We start from the raw sequence: 18,836 nt of genomic DNA, 5'->3' as shown, positions 1-18,836 counted from the left end.
GGATTTCTATGATCACTGAAGGCAACTGTGCTGTGCGTGAGTGAGCGTGGGGATCAGGACCACGCGGGGCTGGGAAGGTGATTGAAGCCCCAGGAGATAGACAGGCAGGAAGGACGGAGGGAAGTAAAACCCTCCAGAAAAAAAACAATTTAACAACATTTATCTACTTAATTTTTTGAGAAATGTATTGAGAAGAATTTTAGTTAACAAAAATTGAAATTGATTTGATTTCAATAAATATATCATGAATTAATTATGTATTTATTTTTTGATCGAACGAAGGCCGTGTGTGTCCAGATGTTTACCATTGGAGATAAGGGGGTGCACGCAGTAAATACGAACAGGCACCGTCAGCCCACGGTGGAAGAGAAGCCACGAGGGAAGATGTGGGAGGCAACGGCGATCTTTTAAAGTGACGTGTGTCTGTCTGCTGTTTTTCAGATGTGCAATGTCAGGAGCCGACAGCAGCTGCTTGTGCTGTGAAATTCGACAAAAGCAATAGAGTCCAGTGTAGGCAGATCAGAAAAAGCACATTTATTGTGAAAGGTAAAAAGCGGGGTGGTATACATTGTACATAAGTATACACTCTCACACACACACACATTTATATACTTATAAATACATATATATTTACATGTAAAAACAAAGTCAGTCAGTCAGTCATGTCTTGTATTGTCCTGTTTTGATTTGATTTGAATTTGAAAATAAGGTGATTAAACTCAACATGTCACAAAGCCCACACGCAAGCCTTTGCTGAAATCCGTATATTTCTAACTTGTGTTTTTTGCATTTTTTCAGATGTGGAATGGCAAGATCCCACAGCAGATTCTTCTCCTGCAAGATATTCTGCGAAGGAGTGTTCAAGCAAATCGGCATGGGTTCAAATTCCATGTAATGCCTTTTTTCACACGTGATATGAAATGCCAAGCACGATCGCACAACACGTTTGCACTCTCTCCCTCTCTCTCTTACACAAACTCACAAACAATTTAAATTCCTACACCCTCCAAAGGCAGTTTTTGAAATTTGAAATTTGAAGTCTGGAATAGACAGCACATCCCTTTTAAACAGACACATAATGATCTGGGACTGATAGCATATCCCTTTTAAACAGACACAGAAATTTGCGGGACTGTAAGCAAATCCCTGTGAAGCAGATATAGAATGTTCTTGTACGGAGAATTGTTTAATTTTAAACCGGCACAGAATGACCCTGGACTGAAAGCAAATCGCTTTGAAAACAGACACAGATTGATCCTGGACTGACAGCAAATCGGTTTAGACAGACACAAACTGATCGGTGACCTCTCTCATTTCCACTGTGAAAATCACAAAGAGAGATTCATATCCCTCGACCAACGAGCAGCCGACAGTAAAGTGCGTAACCCTTTCTATATTAAAACGGCATATTCTGACAATAGTGAAGAAAGCTATTCCGCCCAACGTGACTGTGCTGTGTCTCTGAGAGATCGATCAAATTAGTCCCCCTCTCCATAGTCCTGCGAATAAGAACATAAGAACGTAAATTTTCCCTTTGCTGAATATATTGGGCCTGAAGTCATTGTGTTAGGCTTCCCCCAGGCGCTCGGCTGAAAATAGGGATAACGTTCCACAACTAACTTTTGCTCCTGCACCCTCCGCATCTGAGGCCTATTCTTCCCGCGCTTCGCACCGCATTCACGTCTTGGAACTGCGGAGGGAAAAGCTGGATTCACGTGGCTCTGGACAGCCAATGAAGGTACAGTATTATCATTCGTAATAATAGCATCTGGGAAGTAGGGATTCTCAGTATTACGAATGAAAACGCCCCCATCACCCAAACACACATAAAAGTAAAAAAAAAACACCTCACGTATGTAATATTAATTTAAATTTAAGTTAACAAATATGTTGGAAAAAAATTTATTATTCGGATTTTTTTAAATGTTGATATTTATGGTTTAAAATAAACCTTCCTTAGTGGACAGAGTTTTCATACATAAAAATATTATTACATTTTATTTCTATATGTTTTTAAATTTTTTACATGTTATAAAACACTTACGCTGATAAAAGCAGGCTATGCACCTGCTTTTCCCAGGCGCAATCAATTTAAGGACATTCGCTGGGCAATTGATGGGCGAATAGTACATACTCACGCGATTGTCATTCTCCTGAAGAAGCGTTGGGTCTGACAAGCAAGAATTTGACATTGGAAAACCTGGTTTTCAGTGCATGCGCCTCGCACGCCAAAGAAGGGCTTTTGTGGGTTCTTGCCGGTTGCGTACTTACTGCGTGCAGACCCAGTGAGGCTGGAATTACAGGCCCTATATTCATTTGAGACATGACATGACCAAAGTACAGCATCTTTGACAGTAAAATGCAAATTAGGCCATGAGGTTTAATGTGATTGACAAAACAACAAGAGGCTTCAAACGTTTTGCACAATAAGGACGAGTATGGGATTCGGAGCCACGCATGCCAATCACAATGGATTAGCACTTATTCGCATTAAACTCTGGGCCACCTCCTCCCCCGTTTGAATCAACGCTAGGCATTCAATGTCCTGCATTTTGCATCCAAACATAAATATTCTGCAAGAATGTCCACTTCACCGCTTGTCCTGCCTATGCAAGCAGATCGACAATGTTGAAAATGTGTTATCAGCTTGTTAAAGCAAACGGCTTTCATTACTTCAGGTTGTGTACACACGTGGAATTAAATGCACCACATACAGCAGAAGTAGGAGCTGCTGAAACAGCGGAGTTAGGATATTCATAAAAAGAACGAATTGGGATGGGGCAGCGGAAAAGGGGAACTAGGAGCTCCGGAAACACAGGAATTCGGAGATCCGGAAACAAGGTAATTAGGAGCTCCAGAAACATCAGCATTGGTTGATATCCAGAAACAACGGAATGAGAGTGCCCTAGAATGATGGGAAATAGGATCAAGAAACAGTTGAATTAGGATCTCCAGAAACACGGAGAATTGGGATCAACAGAAACACGGGAATTAGCACCTCCAGGTACGGGGGAATTAGGAGACCGGAACAGAAACCTGAAAATTAGTAGAGAGCTCCATAAACAGGGAAATTACGAGACAGCTACAGTGAAAATGGAATTCTTAGCTCCAAATACTGGGAAGTTAGGAGAGGGCATCATAATCAGGGAAAGTAGGAGCGCCAGACATAGGGTAATTAGGAAGAGGAAAATTAAGAGCTCCAGCACTTTAAGTTATAAAGCAGGGTAATTAGGAGCAGCAGAAAAGGAGAGTTAGCAGTTGAACAAAGAGGTGATTTAGGATCACCTAATACAGGGGAATTATGAGCTCCAGTGGCAGGGGCATGATTTACTCTAAAACATGGAACAAAGATGCTACTGAAACAGTAGAACGAGGAGCTGCAGAAACAGTGTAATTGGAGCGCCAGAAAGAGGATAATCTGGAGTTCCTGACACAGGGAAATGAGGAGCACCTGAAATTGGAGAATTAGAAGCTGCTGAAATAGATAAATGAGGAATGCAAGAAAATGGAGAATTCGGATCTCCAGAAACAGATCCATAAGGAGTTCCTGAAACAGAGGGATAAGGAGCTCCAGAAACAGCTGAATTAGGAGCTCCAGAAACAGTGGGATAAGGAGCTCCAGAAACAGGGGAATTAGAAGTTCCTGAAACAGAGGGATAAGGAGCTCCATAAACAGGGGAATTAGGAGCTCCTGAAACAGAGGGATCAGGAGCTCCTGAAACAGAGGAATGAGGAGCTCTTGAAACATGGGGAATTCAGAGCTCCGGGTACATGGAAATTAGGAGTTTCAGAAACAGGGGAATTATGACCACCAAAAACAGGAGGGTTAGGAGATATTTCAGTACTTGCACCTCTAAATATCAATTGTCAGGCACATGTTCTAAGTATAATATACTCTGATCCATCTTTCTTAGGTTCAATATGAAATAATTTACACTTCGTCACTGGGACCTATATCTGCATAGTTATTTTCACAAATACATAATAAGCATCTCTTTGCAACGTTATGTTCCAAGACACTATTTACAGTGCCAATTACATTTTTATTCACTAAAATTGGACGAGGGAGCGGAACTGGAAAGTGCCTCCCCGTTTGTTTGTCGTTCTCTGTCTCCTCACGTCTGTCTTTCTTTCTATCTCCCCATCTGTTTCCAACACTCTCTTCCCCAACATGTCATTCCGCGTCTTTCGCGCCACTTGTGTAACCCCCGTCTGTCTTTCTCTGCGCACCTCCCGCCTGTCTCTCCGTCTGACTCCCACTGTCTTTTGCTTTCCACTGCTGTTATCTCTATTTCTGTCTCCCAGTCTGTGCCCATCAGTCTCTCCCCCTCCTTCCCTCTCCCGTCTGTCTCTCGAGTCTGTCCCTTGCAGTTCTCCGTCCGTCTGGCCCCGCCGACTGTCAACCTTTCTCTCTCACTGTCTGTCTCTGTCGTTACCTCCCTGTCTCCCTCCTGTTTAGCTCCCCCGTTTGTCACCCTCTCTGTCTCCCCAGTCTTGCTCTCTCTCTCCTTAACTTTTCTGTGTCTGTCTGATTCGTCTGTTCTATTTCTGTCTTGCCCGTTTCCCTCTGCTGTATCTCTCTCCCCTTCTACATCCTCCCGCCTGTCTACCACCATCAGCCTCACACACTCTGTAACCTTCTTTTACATTTCCAGTCGGTTATCTCCACCACACGGTCTCTCGCTATCTCTCTATCACCTCCTGTAGGTCTCTCTCTCTCTCTGTCCCCCCGCCCCGCCGCACTCTATCACCTTCCAATCTCTCGCCTGTCTTTCTCTCGCTCTCTCTGCTGCCCCTCTGGCTCACCAGTTTTCCGATTCCCGTCGAGCACCGTCTCAGGCTTTGTCTTTGTAACATATCATCTACCTACCGCAGCCTGTCGCAATGCACCATTCTTCCAGTCAATCTCTATCCCAACACACCCAATTTGTTGCTCTCTCTCTGTCTCTCGCTCCCCCAGCTCTTTTTCTTTGTCTATCACGTCGTTTTCTCCCTGTCTTTTCTGTTTTCTGCCCATTTCTCTCCCGCGTCTGACCCACTAAAACCCTCCACACGTGTACACACTTCTTTACCAAACCCGTCTGTCCCTGTCTATCAATCTCTCATTCTCTCTGTCACCGTCAAATGTTTATCTCTCTTTACCTCGCCGGTCTGACTCCGCCTTCTGGTTCTCTCCCACTTTCTCCCCACTGTCTCTTCATCTCTGTTACTTTCTTTGACCCATCTATTACCCCGCCGTCTGCCTCTGTCTCTATATCTCTCTCTGTCGGCCTCTTTCCCTGTCTCCAAAGTTTAAAAAAAAATTAATTCAGAAATGTGGGCGTCGCTACCAAGGCCTTCCTTCCTTTATTGCCCTTCTGAAACTGCCCCGGAGGAGGTGGTGGTGAGCCGACTATTTGTAACCGCTGCAGTCCGTGTGGTGAAGAGACTCCCGCAGTGCCGACTTTGTCGTTGCAGTTTGATTCAACTGAATGTCTCGCTGGGCCATTGTAGAGGGCATTGAAGTGTCAACCACATTGCTCTGCGTCTGGACTCACGTTTAGCCCAGACCGGGAAAGGAGGGCATATTTCATCCCCTGAAGGACATTAGTGAACCATATGGATTATTATGACAATCCAGTATTAACATGGTCATTTCTGATACTAGCTCTTTCAATCCAGATTCATGTAATTAACTCAATTTAAATTCTGCAGCTGCCATGGCAGGATTTCAACTTACATCTCGGCGATCTTCAGACCAGGCCTCTGGATTAGTAGTTCAGTAACATTCCCACTCTGCTACCCTGTGGTTTCTCTCGCTCTCTCTCTCTCGGTGTTTTCCAGGTCTATCTCTTCCTTCTTTCTCCACCACCTGCCTCTCTCTGTCTTGCCATCTGTCTTTTTCCACCGCCAGTCTCCATCACTCTATCTCTCTCCCCACCCTCCTACCCGTGTCTGTCTCTCGCTCTGATCCGCCGTATGTCTCTCTCATTCTGCCTCCTCGTATGTCTTTCTGGTCCTCTCTCTCCTGTATGCCTCTTTCTCTGCCTCTGTCTCCTCATCTGTCTGCCGTTGCTGTCTGCCCCATTTGTTTCTCTCGCGGTTTCGCCCTGTTTGCCCCGATTGTTTCACCAAACTCTCTATTTATCTGTCTCTTACACGTCTGTCTCATCCCTCTCTCCCACTCTCACTGCCTCACCCCACCGTCTGTCTCTCTCTCTTTATCTCTAACTCAGCCCAGTGTGTTATCTTTCTGGCTAACGCCCGTCTGCCTCCCCTGTCTGTCAATTACTGTCCCCTTCCACCATTCAACCCCGTCTGCCTCTGTCTGTCGCTCTCTATCTGCATTCGTCAGTCTTCCATTTCTGCCTACCCTGTCTGTCACGCACTTCCCCCTTCCATCATTCTCCGCCGCCTGCCTCCTCCCTTCTGCCTTCCAAGTCTATCTCTCTTTTTGTCATCAATCATATCTCCCACCTACCCAGTTTGTCTCCATCCGTTTCTCACTTGTCGTTCGGTCTTGCCGCCCACTCCCCTCAGTATTGTCGCTCTCTATATCCCCCAAAATAATTAACTCACTCTGTCATCACTCCATGGCATCGAACAGGAAATTAGAGGTGCATGCTATAAGGGTGCAGCATATAATGGGTGACTTTAATATTCAAATAGATTGGGCGAACCAAACTGGAAGCAATACGGTGAAGGAGGATTCGTTGAGTGCAGATGGGATGGTTTTCTGGACCAATATGTCGAGGAACCAACTAGGGGGGAGGCCATCTTAGACTGGGTGTTACGTAATGAGAGAGGATTAATTAGCAATCTCGTTGTGCGAGGCCCCTTGGTGAAGAGTGACCATAATATGGTGGAATTCTGCATTAGGATGGAGAATGAAACAGTTAATTCAGAGACTATGGTCCAGAACTTAAAGAAGGGTAACTTTGAAGGTATGAGGCGTGAATTGTCTAGGATAGATTGGCGAATGATACTTAAGGGGTTGACTGTGGATGGGCAATGGCGGACATTTAGAGACCGCATGGATGAACTGCAACAATTGTACATTCCTGTCTGGCGTAAAAATAAAAAAGGGAAGGTGGCTCAACCCTGGCTATCAAGGTAAATCAGGGATAGTATTAAAGCCAAGGAAGTGGCATACAAATTGGCCAGAAATAGCAGCGAACCCGGAGACTGGGAGAAATTTAGAACTCAGCAGAGGAAGACAAAGGGTTTGATTAGGGCAGGGAAAATGAAGTACGAGAAGAAGCTTGCAGGGAACATTAAGACGGATTGCAAAAAGTTTCTACAGATATGTAAAGAGAAAAAGGTTAATAAAGACAAACATAGGTCCCCTGCAGTCAGAATCAGGGGAAGTCATAACGGGGAACAAAGAAATGGCGGACCAATTGAACAAGTACATTGGTTCGGTATTCACTCAGGAGGACACTAACAACCTTCCGGATATAAAAGGGGTCAGAGGGTCTAGTAAGGGGGAGGAACTGAGGGAAATCCTTATTAGTCGGGAAATTGTGTTGGGGAAATTGATGGGATTGAAGGCCGATAAATCCTGATGGACTGCATCCTAGAGTACTTAAGGAGGTAGCCTTGGAAATAGCGGATGCATTGACAATCATTTTCCAACATTCCATTGACTCTGGATCAGTTCCTATCGAGTGGAGGGTAGCCAATGTAACCCCACTTTTTAAAAAAGGAGGGAGAGAGAAAACAGGGAATTATAGACCGGTCAGCCTGACATCGGTTGTGGGTAAAATGATGGAAACAATTATTAAGGATGTCATATCAGCGCATTTGGAAAGAGGAGACATGATAGGTTCAAGTCAGCATGGAATTGTGAAAGGGAAATCATGCTTGACAAATCTTCTGGAATTTTTTGAGGATGTTTCCAAATAGTTGTCAAGGGAGAACCAGTTGATGTGGTATATTTGGACTTTCAGAAGGCTTTCGACAAGGTCCCACAAGAGATTAATGTGCAAAGTTAAAGCACAAGTTATTGGGGGTAGTGTGCTGACATGGATTGAGAACTGATTGTAAGACAGGAAGCAAAGAGTCGGAGTAAATGGGTACTTTTCAGAATGGCAGGCAGTGACTAGCGGGGTACCGCAAGGTTCTGTGCTGGGGCCCCAGCTGTTTACATTGTACATCGATGATTTGGACGAGGGGATTAAATGTAGTATCTCAAAATTTGCGGATGACACTAAGTTGGGTGGCAGTGTGAGCTGTGAGGAGGATGCTATGAGGCTACAGATCGACTTGGAAAGGTTAGATGAGTGGGCAAATGCTTGGCAGATGAAGTATAATGTGGATAAATGTGAGGTTATTCACTTTAGTGGTAACAACAGAGAGACAGACTGTTATCTGCATGGTGACAGATTAGGAAAAGGGGAGGTGCAACGAGACCTGGGTGTCATGGTACTTCAGTCATTGAATGTTGGCATGCAGGTACAGCAGGCGGTTAGGAAAACAAATGGCATGTTGGCCTTCATAGCGAGGGGATTTGATTACGGGGCAGCGAGGTGTTGCTGCAGTTGGACAGGGCCTTGGTGAGGCCTCACCTGGAGAATTGTGTACAGTTTTGTTCTTCTAACCTGAGGAAGGACATTCTTGGTATTGAGGGAGTGCAGCGAATGTTCACCAGACTGATTCCCGGGATGGCGGGACTGACCTATCAAGAAAGACTGGGTCAACTTGGCTTGTATTCACTGGAGTTCAGAAGAATGAGAGGGGACCTCATAGAAACGTTTAAAATTCTGACGGGTTCAGACAGGTTAGATGCGGGAAGAATGTTCCCAATGCTGGGGAAGTCCAGAACCAGGGGTCACAGTCTCAGGATAAGGGGTAAGCCATTTAGGACCGAGATGAGGAGAAACGTCTTCACCCAGAGAGTGGTGAACCTGTGGAATTCTCTACCACAGAAAGTTGTTGAGGCCAATTCACTAAATATATTCAAAAAGGAGTTCGATGTAATCCTTACTACTCGGGGGATCAACGGGTATGGCGAGAAAGCAGGAATGGGCAACTGAAGTTGCATGTTCAGCCATGAACTCATTGAATGGCGGTGCAGGCTAGAAAGGCCGAATGGCCTACTCCTGCACCTATTTTCTATGTTTCTATGTTTCTATGTTTCTATGTCTCCCCTCCCCCTAGTCTGTCTCTCTCTCTCTCTTTCAAAATCTCTGTCTCGCTTTCTTTCTCTCAGGACTGTCTCCTCTGCATCAAAACCACCTGTCTGTCTCTCTCTTTCTGTGACATGCACATAACTGTCTCCCCCTGCCTATCTATCTCTCTGTCACCATTACCAGGTGTAAGATTTTGAAGGAGATCTTCCAGGCAAGAGTTGAGAAAATCGCGCAAATCTCCGACCTCAAGCACCCTTCTCTTGGGGATGCGTTGGATCAGTCAAAAGGCATTTTGACTGTACCAGTGCCAGTTTTCGGCGCACGCACATCGCGCTCTGAGAAGCGCACTTGAGGGGCCACGACGGGTGCGTGCTTACCTCGTCCGTGCCCTTATGGAACTCAATTGTTGGAAGTTTGACAGGCTCTCTGTTGTCATGTATTTCCATCAGTCTGAAACAGAACGGGACAAGTTGTCAATGACGATTGCAATAATTATAAATATTTCACAGCATGTTATGAAATTAATTTATTTAGCTTCATTTTAATTTAATAAATCCCGGAACGGGCATCGAACATGTGCCGACAAGGAGCGAGCACTGCACCCTAACCACTAGGTGCCGGTCACAGGGGTGAGTAAATATTGATGTCGAGAACTTGTGAACCAGTCAGGCGGCTTCTGTGAGAATGTTTAAAGGGAGAATGTTCAAAGTAAACTCGTCGCAACAGCAATGAACTGCAATTAATAAAAACAGCCAATACCTGTGTTTTACTCCGGCAGACATGGCGGAAATTAAACGGCGGAAGTTAACCGTTTTGAAGATTGAATGTCTTTTAGAACTGGCTCGTTTAATTAATTGTAAAACATATGATTTATCTTAAATACTTGAATATTTCATTGCAGTCCTCTGCTGTTGCGACTTTACCAGAACAACAACAACAGTTTAGCTCCCAGATTAACGAGTGGTAACCGCATTGGTTTCAATAGTCACAAACTGGTGCTTTGGGATTACAATATCGGACCGTATCTAGATTGCATTGTTGACGCTTCACGCCAATCAAATTTAATCACAACGCCGTCATCAGAAAACTTTCCATAGATGCTGCCTGACTGGCTGAGTATATCCAACATTTTCTGATTTCATTTCAGATTTACAGGATTCGCAGTCCTTTGCTTCTGAAACGAAAAAGTAACATAAGTTGACGTCATTGGGGATTCGAATGTCAGTTCCTTTCTGCAACGGCAAACGTGAGTCATGCGTGGTGTGTATCCTCTCTTCTGCCAGGTAAAGAACATCACTGAGTGGGTGCAGAACATTTTCAGGGGCGAAAGGGAGCAGCATAAGCCGTGATCTATGTGCTAACCAGTGACATAAGTAAACAAGTGAATGAGTTCCTTTAGTCAGAGTTTCAGGTGCAATTGAGGAAATTAATGAGCAGGACCACAAAGGAATTCTATGGCTTATTCCCAGTGCCCCGCGCTATTGAGTTTAGAAGTAGCAACGTATGTCTGGATAAACGGTGCACGAGGTTGGGCTACAGAATCCTGGGGCATTGGGACCAGTTCTGGCGCAGGAGGGACCAGTTCCCGTCGGTCGGGTTGTACATCAATAGAGTTTGGACCAATGCCCTCGCGGGAAGTTTCACAACTGGGGCGGGTGAGGGGTTGAACTAATTTGGCAATGGATTTGTGTACCAGGATGAAACATCTGTAGATGTTGTGATTATGCCTTTATTCACATGTCCAGATGATTTTTATATTTTAATGATAGCAGTGAACGTGGCCTCAGACAGCGCACATCAGCCCATCCTTGGGAAACGATATACCCCGGTTCGGCTAAACTTTCCCTTACACTGAGCATAAGCAGAGGAAACACAGGCACAGCAGAATTTGCTGAGGACCGTAAGGAGTAAAATATTATTTGATCAGAGATAGCTCTAAATATATTTTGGTGTCTCTGTGTTAAGTTGCAAATTGTTCTGTGGGATATAAATATATTTTGTATATCTGTGTTAGTGTTTATGTATTTGAATGCAACAAAGTTATTTATAATAGTATTGTGGAGCATCTGTGTTTGTTATATATGTATTTTCTGTGTATATCTTTGTATCTATGTTACCTGTAAACACCTCGCAAATAAACGTAGATACAATTATAGCACGAAGATACTTAGAGATAAATTCATAAAGAAAACAGACATAAAAACAAATACATTTAGAATAACACATATATGAACACAAATAATTTGATTATCAATGTTCCACACAATTTAATTTCCAACTCACAGATAGATGCACAAATATATTTATAAATTTGCCGCACGGACATCCAAATTCATTACAAATAACAAAACATTATACAAAAAATAAAACACGTCTATGGCGAAAATTTATGGAGTCTCAATAACTGAAGGCTTCTTGCAGAGAGTCGGCAAAGACACGGTGCAATGAACAGCTTCCTTCTTTGTTGAATAATTCAGGTTGAATCGGCAGCTGTATGGTGGAAGCACTAATACTACACAGCATCAGCACATATCTCCAGCGACGGAATTGGATATGTCGCAGTACTTATATGACAGTGTAAGCACCTAGAAATACCGAGGTTGTGAGCTCGAGCCTCACCTAGTACAGCTGATCGCTTTGCTTGTGACATTTCGACAGTAATCGAAGGTACAATTGATGTATCCTCAAATGTTACCTACATATTCACTGTGTTATTCCAGCACACAATATTGCAACGGAGGATGAACAATTTACATATATGTGCGATGGAGTGGAGGCGTTTTGACATTTAATCAATAACTCTGATGTAAATAATAATGGGTTGGAAAAACACTCGATTTCAAAGAGAAGATATGTAAACGCATTGTTTATCTCCACATAATTCCTGCACCACATTCAAAAGAAACAATGATTTTCCTGACCATTTCACTAAAAATGTTGTGCTCAGTGTTGCAATGTCTCGTGCATTGGACTTCTCGCTGATTCAGTTCCATCGAAACATTCAAACTTATTGATTCGATTCCCATCAAAATCCAAATGTAAATTAATAGAATGGTTATCGCACAGCAGGAGGCCATTCGTCCCATCGAGAGCGTGCCAGCTCTCAGCTAGTTCCTCTCCCCTGTCCTCTCACACAGCCCTGCAGGATAGGATTGGCTTGTTCCGAGGCTGGAAAGTAATTGTTTGCAGCAAACCACAACTGTCTGCGATAGCCGGAAGGTTTAATGTTTTGGGCCTGAAATCCACTCAGGTTTACCTGCTCTCCGCTACACTGTTTGAAGCTCCGTTCAGTGCTTGAATAAGTAAGAGCTGTAGCTGCCGGGCTGCATTTCCCTCTCGCAGAGCCGAAGAGATCCGCCAGGGCGGGAGGCACGTTTAAACTGTCGCCCAATTATCCTTTACGCTTTTACAACATTTCAAGAGAGCAAAAGGATTCCCCTCAAGCTGAAATGATCTTTTCTGTTATTGTCTTCGCATGCTTCTTTCTATCTCTCCCTGTCTCTGCCTCTTATATTTCTCTGCTTTTCGCTGATTGGGTTCTCACTTTTAAATGGACTGCCTCGGCTGATCTAACCAACAACAAGGTCAGCAATGGGTATCGAAAGACGTGGACTATAGGACAGGAATGGTGTAAATTAGGGGCAAATATCCTCACAGATATGTCCCTTCGCGCTCGCAGTGAAATAAAGCAGCACCGAATATAGTTGTCTTAACGTAGAGTGTGCCTTAAGTGGATGCCGACACAGACGACAATATAAACCTATTAATGCTTCAAAATCTTATTTGTTAATACAGGTCACGTTTCAAAACTAGTTTTGTAGAGACATTCCAATATTGTTGTATTGGAACAGTCAGCAATGCTCGCACGGCAGTTGGATGCCAGTTGGAAAGTGGTGAACCTGTGGAATTCTCTACCACAGAAAGTAGTTGAGGCCAATTCACTAAATATATTCAAAAGGGAGTTAGATGAAGTCCTTACTACTCGGGGGATCAAGGGTTATGGCGAGAAAGCAGGAAGGGGGTACTGAAGTTTCATGTTCAGCCATGAACTCATTGAATGGCGGTGCAGGCTAGAAGGGCTGAATGGCCTGCTCCTGCACCTATTTTCTATGTCTATGTCTATATCTCTCTCGCTCTCTCTGACTCTCCGTGTCCCTCTCCCTTTCTGTCTCTGTCTGTATCTTTGGCCCTCTCTCTTGCTCTGTCTGTCTCTCCTTGCCCCGCTCCCTTTCTGTCTCTGTCTCTGTCTGTGGCCCTCTCTCTCGCTCTCTCTGTCTCTCTTTGTCCCTCTCCCTTTCTGTCTCTGTCTTTGGCCCTCTCACTCGCTCTCTCTGTGTCTCGTTGTCCCTCTCCCTTTCTGTCTCTGTCTCTACCTTTGGCCCTCTCTCTCGCTCCCTCTGTCTCTCCTTCTCCCTCTCGCTATGTGCCTCTGTCAATGTCTTTCGCCCATCTCTCGCGCGCTCTGTCTCTCCTTGTCCATATCCCTTTCTGTCTCTGCCTCTGCCTTTGTCCTTCTCTCTCGCTCTCTCTGTCTCTCCTTGCCCCTCTCCCTTTTTTTTCTTTCTCTGTCTTTGCCCCTCTCTCGCTCTCTGTCTCTCTTTGTTCCAATCTCTTTCTGTACTTGCCTCTCTCTTTGTCCATCTCATCCCTTCGGACTATCTCTCCCCTTGCGTCCTTCTCTATTCTCTCTCTCTCTCTCTCTGCCTAATACCGGCAGATTAGCGAAACACATGGTCAATGAAAGAAACAGATTAGTGTCACTGTCGTATTTCAAAATCGCAAAATGAAGGAATTGCTGCTCCCGTGATAAGTGCTCCGGTAGAATTGTTAAATGTTGGAAGTTTCTGAGGTGCGGGGGAGGCGGTGGGGAGGCGCTCGGTTGTGGAGGCAGTTGCTCCTTGCACCTGAGACCTCGAGAGTCAAGAAAATAAGATTAGTTACAGGCTTTCGTGAAAATAATTGCATTTTGGGTTGGTGCCTTTGCATTTATGGATCTATGAAGTATTCAGATATTTTACATCTGCTGCACAGGACATGAAGAGGCCATTCGCCACAATTGGTCTTTTCAGGCGTTTATGCTCCACAGGATCATTCTCCAACTCTACTTCATCTAAGTCTAGCAGCATATCCTTCGATTGCCATGTCGCTCATGTTCGTATCCAGTTCCTCCTTAAATGCCTATCTGCTATTCACCTCAACTACTCCCTGTGTTAGCTAGTTCCACATTCTAACCTCTCTTTCTCCTGATCTCCCTATTGGATTCATGAGCGACTTCCTTATATTGGTGACTTCCAGTTTTACTCAGTGTGACACAAGAGCTTTCCAATCCTCACCACCGGCAGGACACTAAGAAATCCGTCAGAAGCAGCATTCACCACCAGAACCGAAATCTTGCTCGGTTTAACCGACTGTTGTCAGCGGGCTGCAGCATATCCGATCCTACAATGCAAATCAGAACCGACTGTATCTGGAAACAGTTAAACGATCATTGTTGAGACTTTGGGTATTTCAAGGACTGTAGCACATCCAATGATGAATATGCGAAACAGGACGGACAGAATCTGGAAGTTACAAAAGGTCAATGTGTGGCCTTGTGTCAAAACTGCAACCAGAACATGGGCTAGATATAAACGAGGTCGGTATATAGGAGTGCGCTGTTGTAAAATAAATATTCGGTGTGTATATATGAGTCGAATATTTAGATATAAAATGTGAAAGTGTAGATGTACATTTGTCACATTTTTAAAATTTTTTAACTAAGATAGAAATTCACTGTTGATTTTATGGTAAATTGTTACTTTTTGCTCTCTCAGTTTTCGTGTTTGACAGTTTGGTTTTGACTACAATTTTCGGCGATAACCGCTCTATATCTTGATACAATCAGTCTATATTCCATTCCTCAATGCACACAGTCAACAGGACTGAAAACATGGGAATCTATTAGCCACAACCACCCCGATAAACTGTCCTTCACTCTTAAATTCTCCTTTCTATCCTCAAACCCCATTTTACTCGATTTTTTAACCTGTTCTTCACTCCGTAACCCGCCATCGTCGACAACTATCCTTTCAGATGCCGGCACTTTGTCTTCATTTAGCCTAACTCAATTACCTAAACATTTCCTTTATCCCTCATAATAGTGCTAAGTCAGTAGCACATTTATATTACATTTGCTCCACGACAAATTTATTTCATGTTAATAGGAGATGCTTATTTCACAGCCTGAGAAAAGCAGAAAAGTTTAAGCAGGAAAGGCAATGAATTTCTTAATATCGATGGGACAGTTTCTACAATAGGTATTGGAGCCAGAAAAGGAACCTGTCAAATGAGATTTAACGATGAACAATCGACCAGAATCAGTTATCAACTGAACGTCTTGCTAATAATGTTGGTAATATGATTACAATTGTTACTGTTTTTAAGAGGCATAATGGAGACAGAAACCACGTTTTTAACTCAAAGTATGACCAAGCTGAAGGGATGCCAAATGTAATAAAAGCAGATGTCAAATAACGTGCAAGGAATATACAAGTTAGCAACAAATGTTTATTTGAGTATATTAATAGAATTGGAGAGGCAAGAGAAAATGGTGTCACTTTAAAGACAGATGCAGCAAAACTATGATAGAAAGTAAGGAAATGTAATAATGGATAGGTAGCTAGTTATATATTAGTGAACAAACAGTAGGGTGTAATTGTAGTAAACCATGGGAGGTGCTGTTCTGCAGCGATCTGTGCTGTGACCACTGCGGTTCATAAAACCAAAAGCCATTCGGCCTTCCAGCAACAGTTAGCGAAGTGAATGATATGTTTTATTTATCTTGAGGGTAAATCCAGGGACAATGATGTAGGATGATGAACTCAGGAATGCTGAGCGGTTTTAGGCTCTCCAGTCAGATTGTCATCTCTTCTGGAGACGTGGCTTCGAATCTTACATTTGACATACAGACATTTCCTTGTATAGAATCTTTTTTGAAGTTTCTGCATTTTTGGCGCAGTTGATTTATACCTTCCAGGAAACGATGTCGCCTTGCATCCACGGCGGGTTTGTTTTAATAGTTCGAAGTATGTATTGTGTTGGGGTCAGCAGAATAGGGCCAGTCAAATAAAAACAAAAGAAATAGGAGCAGGATTAGGCCATTTGCCCCCTGGGTGCCTGCTCTGCCATTCAATAAGTTCAAGGCTGATCAGATCTAGGACTCAGTTCCACTTCCCTGCTGGGTGCCCGTAACGCTTCACTAACTTATCGTCCAAAAGTAAGTCTACCTCCATCTTAAATTTATTCAATGACTCAGCCTCCACAGCTCTTTGGGGCAGCTAATTCCACAGATATCCGACTCTCTGAGAGAAGAAAATTCTGATGATCTGTTCGAAATGGGCGAATCCTTATTCTTAAAGTATGCCCCCTAGTTCTAGATTCCCCCACTAGTGGAAACGTCCTATCGGCAACTACCATATTGAGTGAGTCCCTTCATTATCTTATATATTTAAATAGGATCAGCTCTCTTTCTTATAAACTCCAATGAGAATAGGCGAAATCTGTTCACCATTTTATCATAAGCCAACCCCTTTATTGCAAGAATCAACCAAGTGCTCCTTCTCTGAAATGTTTTAATAAGGTGAACACAACTGTAAGCAGTACTCTGCTAGGTGCGCTCTTACCACTACCCTGTACAGTTGTAACAGGACTTCTCTGCTTTTATTCTCCATCCCCCTCACAATAAATTTTAGCATTCCTGATCACTTGCTCTTGTGCATACTCTTTTGTTCTGTTTCATGCACAGGGACCGAAAGGTCCTTATGTATTGCAGCATTTTGTAATCTCTCTCAATTTAAGTAATAATATGCTTTGTTATGTTTTCTGACAAGTGGATAACTTCACAATTTCACGCATTTTATTGCTTCTGCCAAATGTTTACTTCGCCTATGTATAAGCCTTTGTAAATTTCTTGTTTAATTTTCAGAACTTGCTTTCCAACCTATCTGTGCTTTATCAGCAAACTTGGCTAAATTACACTCGGTCCCTTCATCCAAGTCATTGATTTAGATTGTAAATAGTTGAGGCCCCAGCACTGATCCCTGTGGCACCTCACTAGTCACTGTTTCCAAGCGGATAATGACTCATTTATAATCACTCTCTGTTTCTGTTATTTAGCCAATCTTCCATCCATGCTAATATGTTACCTCCAACACCTGAGCTATTATCTTTCGCAGTACCATTTTACTTGGCATCTGATTGAATGCCTTCTGTAAATCCAAATATACCTCAACCATCGGTTCCCCTTAAACAACCTGCTCGTTACATCCGCAGATAACTCAGGAAAATTTGTCAAACCTGATTTCCCTTTCCTAAAACTAGGCTGACTCTGTTTGACTGCAATATTAATTTGCAACTGTGCTGGTACTGCTTCCTTTATAATGAATTCCATCAACTTCCCAATGACAGATATTAGGTTAACTGGTCTATAGTTTCCTGCTGTTTCCCTCCCTTCTTTTTTATATGGGGACTAAACATTTTCAGGTTTCCAATCAGCTGGGATCTCTCCAGACACCAGTGAATTTTGGTAGATTGCAAACAATATCTATGCAGCATCTTCGTTTAAGACCCGAGGCTGCAGACAATCAGCTCCAATAGACGTGGCTGGCTTTAGTTCCATTATTTTACTAAACTCATTTTCTTTAGTGATAGTGATTGTATTAATTTACTCCTCAATATAGGCCCTTAATTATCTATTATGGGATATTCTTAGTGTCTTCTACCGTGAATACCGGTACAAAATATGTGTTCAAAGTCTCTCCCATTATCCTGCTCCCCGTTATTTATTTCCGAGTCTCAACCTCGTGCGCAATTCTCTTCATCTTTTATATAACTGTAGAACCTCTTAATATCTGTTTATATATTTCTTGTTTCTTTACTCTCATAATCCATGTTCACTCTATTATTTTTTCAGTCGTCCTTTGCTGTTATTTTTAAATAATCTGGCCTCCCAGTAATCTTGCGTACATTGTATACCATTGATTTTAATTTGATACCATCCTTTACTTCGTTAGTTTGCCATGGTTGGTTCTCCCTTCTCTTAATGTCTTTCCTTCTGACTGGAATATATTGTTGTGGAGAGTTAGGAAATATCAACTTAAATATCAGCCATTGCTCATCAACATTCTTAAACTTTAATCTGTATTACCTATCAACTTTAGCCAACTCTGCATAGCTTTGGAAGCGACTTTATTTAAGATCATTCTGTTAAGAATCAATCCATTGGTCTCAAATGTTGATGTAATCGACATCATAAATTATCGGATAGGAGTTAAACCATTCCACAGAAATCTACAGCGGCTTTTGAAGAATGTTCACATAAACTTTCATATTTACAGCATGGTTAAAAAAAAACTCAATTAAAATTCTGTTACAACAATCAATTACCTGTGATTTTTGTAATTAAACTTGATTGTCTCCAATTTAGATTCACGTCTCTTTGTGAGTTGTTATTGGGTTAAATGCAACGGTTTTTGCTTCTCTGATTATTCGACTTTAATTAACGGTATCTATATTGTTATTTAATGCAATGGGCTGTAGGATCTGTGTTAGTTATCAATGTATTTTTGAGCGCTTCAATTATTCAGTCTGGCCTCAATCGACCATCTCATATCCCCGAAGTGGGAGACGGCAAACCATCTGTGACATTCGATTTCAACGTTTGCATTAATGAACCATGCTGATATTTAT

The sequence above is a fragment of the Pristiophorus japonicus genome, unplaced genomic scaffold (genome assembly GCF_044704955.1).
Source record: "Pristiophorus japonicus isolate sPriJap1 unplaced genomic scaffold, sPriJap1.hap1 HAP1_SCAFFOLD_327, whole genome shotgun sequence".
NCBI lineage: Eukaryota > Metazoa > Chordata > Chondrichthyes > Pristiophoridae > Pristiophorus > Pristiophorus japonicus.
This window is presented reverse-complemented; position numbering follows the sequence as displayed.